The sequence below is a fragment of the Zea mays genome, chromosome 5 (genome assembly GCF_902167145.1).
Source record: "Zea mays cultivar B73 chromosome 5, Zm-B73-REFERENCE-NAM-5.0, whole genome shotgun sequence".
In the NCBI taxonomy this organism is placed as follows: Eukaryota; Viridiplantae; Streptophyta; class Magnoliopsida; order Poales; family Poaceae; genus Zea; species Zea mays.
Window position 1 is genome coordinate 7,649,826 of NC_050100.1, and position 3,797 is coordinate 7,653,622.

Consider the following 3,797-nt stretch of genomic DNA (forward strand, 5'->3'; position numbering starts at 1 on the left):
TCGCTCAAGTGCAAATTAAAGATTTGAGTCCAAATGAGATCAAACATAGCCATGAAGTGCAACATTTTGAATAAAGTAAAACATTAAGATTTGAACCTTTGAACACGTTGCATACATCTATTAGATTTTTTCTTGCACTTTGATCTGCTCACTAACTAAGTTTATAGCAAAAGTGCATTTGGACTTGTATTTGAGTTGAAACGGGAAACTTAAAAGGAAGATGAGCTAAAAGGTATGAACCTATAACTTAGACATGTCGAACATACTATAAATATGTTTGTCTAAGTTATAAAAAAGGCTCCTAGGATCAGTCATTTCGAAGAGAATTTTGGTTGAAAACCACTCAAGTTCACCTCTCTGACAGTCACTAGACCGGTCCAACCATGCAACAGAATGGTTTATTAGAGATCCCTGTAAAACAATTTGGGTGGCCTGGTGCACCGGACTGGTCCCATGGCACGCTGGAACACTATACCAAAGAGGCTTGTAAGTAGGGATGCCAATAGAGAATTCCCCGTCAGGTTTTATAGCTCCCCATCTTCGTGACGAATTTTTTCTCCCACGGGGATCCCCACGAACGCTTGCGGGGACATTTATTCTCCATTCCCGTCCCGCGATGATAAATCCCTATTGGGGATCTCCGTCCACACTTAAATTATAATTAGGATCAAAATAAACATATATTGTTCAATAAGTGATCCATTGACTATGTCCGTACCTAAGTTTTTAGGCCTTGGTGCAAAATATAAAGCTGAGGCTCATATTTATAATATGCAATTAACCAAGATATATTCAGACTTCATAGCTACCATAAAGTTGAGGACATGATAAATAGTGTCTCCCTGTTCCATGAATTATTGAATTAGAAAAGCATCAAAATTAAATCAAGTAACAACCAACTAATGACCAATGGAGAAGTAGTTCTATAAGTAAATCATTTGTTGGTTGATTGCAATTTACAAAAAAACAATGGAGATAGTCACCACTCGGCACTCGCCATGTACTAGTCAGATGGCTTGATTTTGCTTTGCTTGTTGTAATGAGCGTCCGCCGTTGTGGTCCCTTGGCAGAGCTTGGTGGGATGACGCACAACAGGCCCATCAGTCTATGCAGTGTGGAGGTGACCGACGGTGTGCGGCGTGCGACGACGCCAATAGCATACACCACGACGGTGCCACGACGGCGTGCCACGTGTGACTGCGGGATGGCGATTGGCGGCGTCATGCCATCAAAATTCTATTAAATATTTATATTATCTCGTCACAAGAGCCGACGACTTGCATCGAGCTGAGTCCTTACTTCGAAAACGATAACTCATGAGATTAGTTGTTTCCGAAGTTTGTTGGTACTTTTGGTTCGCCAGGCTCCACCAAAAGGCAGGAGCATGTGTTGAATAACAAAAGTGGCGGACAGTCCGACCCTAGGTCCCGGACGGTCCGCGCCCCCAAGATCAGATTAACTCGAGCGATTGTCCTTATCTCGTGTGTGGTTATTCATCTAATCACGTGAGATTTATTAGCTATCGTCTAGGAACGGACACAAACCTCCCCTTATATATATGAATGTGTACGGTCGATTGAGAACCTCCGAACACATTCCAATCGAACCAATTACTTTATTTATCATTCCTGTAATAGAAATAGATGTAGCGTAGTTCTAGTACAGGTATCCGCATATCCACATCAACCACTATTCGACTCTACGTCGTATAAATCCGTCTTGGGTGGCTTGCCGATCCTAAGACGACCATAGGATCTTACCACTCCCGGGGGGCAAGATCTAGTTGTCCATTCAAGAGATCTCTTCCTCGACTGCCTTTTAATTCTTAGGCGACTCCACGTCGTCTATGGACACCCTGAGCGACTTGTCGACCCGGAGCGCCCTAAGGTCTCTCCTCTAGGGGACGAGACCTAGATACCAGCGAGAAGGAAGACGACCATGCGCCACCGCGGATCGTCCGGTGTGACACAAGAAATGCGTCGCTTCTGCCTACATCTTTAGTGATTGGCGCTACCCAAATGAGCGCCAACAATTAGATAATCACGATTGTGAAAAGTGGTGTTGAACAAAAAAACAAATAAATAAGAAAGAATCAAAGTTTAAAAGAGCATATTCGATATTGAAAAGAAAAATGAAAATGTGTCAACAAAAGAAAAGGAATATTGAAAAGGAAAATGAAAGTGTTGTTGGTAAAAAAACAAAGAAATAAGGAAATAATCAAATTTACTAAAAAGAAAGAAATATGAAAAAATGTGAAGTTTTAAAAACAAATATGAAAAGAAGCAAAGTTTAGAAAACTAATTTATAAATATTTAAAAGGAAAATGAAAGTGCTGTTGGTAAAAAAAGAAATATAAGTATATAAAAAACTAACGCGCCAGGTAGGGGTCGAACCTACGGCCTTCTGCTTAGGAAACAGACGCTCTATCCACTGAGCTACAGGCGCTTAGTTGTTATTTATATTGGTGTTTCTTTATTGTAATGTATGTCCGTGGTCCCTGTCAGCTCAAGCTCATCGACCTGTCTGCTATCGTCGCCGCCGACGAGTTGGCGGCGCGTGAATACAAGGACCAGGAGAACCAGTTCGTCCGGATGAGGCGGAAGAGCTACACGAAGTTCATCGCCAGTTGGAGCCTCTCTCCGTCGACGCATCTGCTGCTGTTCACTTCGCCAGCCGAGCACACGTCAACCTCCTCTCCGGCAACCACCGACGGGCCCTTACGACGCCGAGCAGACCATCCGCCTCTCTCCCTCCCTCCAGCATCAAGGATTCAAGGTAACCGCTCGTTCTTGTGTACGTTTTGGATCCGGCGAAGGAGCCTGCTGGCACGTGTCGTGAGATGTTCTTGTAGTTAGGCGTACTACCGAGCAGTGAAGGCGTCGCTTGAGACTTGAGAGACGCAGCATCCTTCTACCGAAAGGCGCGGCGAGTTTAGACGGTCTACAACAACGTCCTCTATATACATCATCTATATCCGTCATTTACAGTCTTCTTTAAAATATTCTATTCCCTATATCTATTTCCTCTTCAATAACGTCCTCTAAATCACGTCCCCTATATGTAAATACCTATATTAAAGACATTTTTTATTTTTTAATTTTTGTACATACGTGTTTGTCATACTCTCAAATGTATTGTACATATTTTAATTTTACTAAACCGGTTGTTTAAAGTATTCAAATAGATAAAAAACTGTTTAGAGAAACTCTATATATAAAGGATCCAGCAGTGTCCTCTAAATTTAAATGACCGTTTAGAGGACACTGCTGGAGGGGTAGAGGACGTTCTCGTCCTCTAAATTTAGGGTACAGGACCCTTTAGAGCTCCTTGTTGGAGCTAGTCTTATTGGAGCTGAGGTATCCCGAACGACGGGCTTCGGAAGTTTGGTACCCCCAACCTTGCAATTGGAATCTTAGTATTACAATAGGCTTCCGTTTGGAAATTTGTCATCGTGGGCACTTTTAACCGTCGCGCTAAGTAATAACTTGTACCGGCTGCTGTTACCGCGCGTGTGCCCTTCTTTTACGTTGAAGAGGTGGATTTCTCGTTCGTCAAAACGGATCGGCCTTCCTCTATTCTCCTCGACTGAACTGGGCGCTCCTGCTCTCTCCTCGACGAGCGCTCCTCCTCAACGGTGCTCCTCTCCTCGACGGCGCTCCTCTCCAAGGTATCCTCTCGAGTGTCCATTTATCTTCTGTGGCGCCCCTCTCACTCCTGCTCCTCTCCCTGGTGCTCGGCTGGTCTGTTTGTGTTCTGTTTGTGCGGAGTGAGAGGGGTGATGTGTTGTGCCAGTGATA

The 3,797-nt window shown here is 43.7% G+C and overlaps 1 non-coding gene across 1 annotated transcript; it reads right to left on the reverse strand.

Moving 5' to 3' along the window:
• Nucleotides 1-2,372: 2,372 nt before the first annotated feature.
• TRNAR-CCU (transfer RNA arginine (anticodon CCU)) lies at nucleotides 2,373-2,445 on the reverse strand. The gene has a single exon. It is a non-coding gene; the product is annotated as a tRNA-Arg (tRNA).
• Between the last annotated feature and the right edge of the window lie 1,352 nt (nucleotides 2,446-3,797).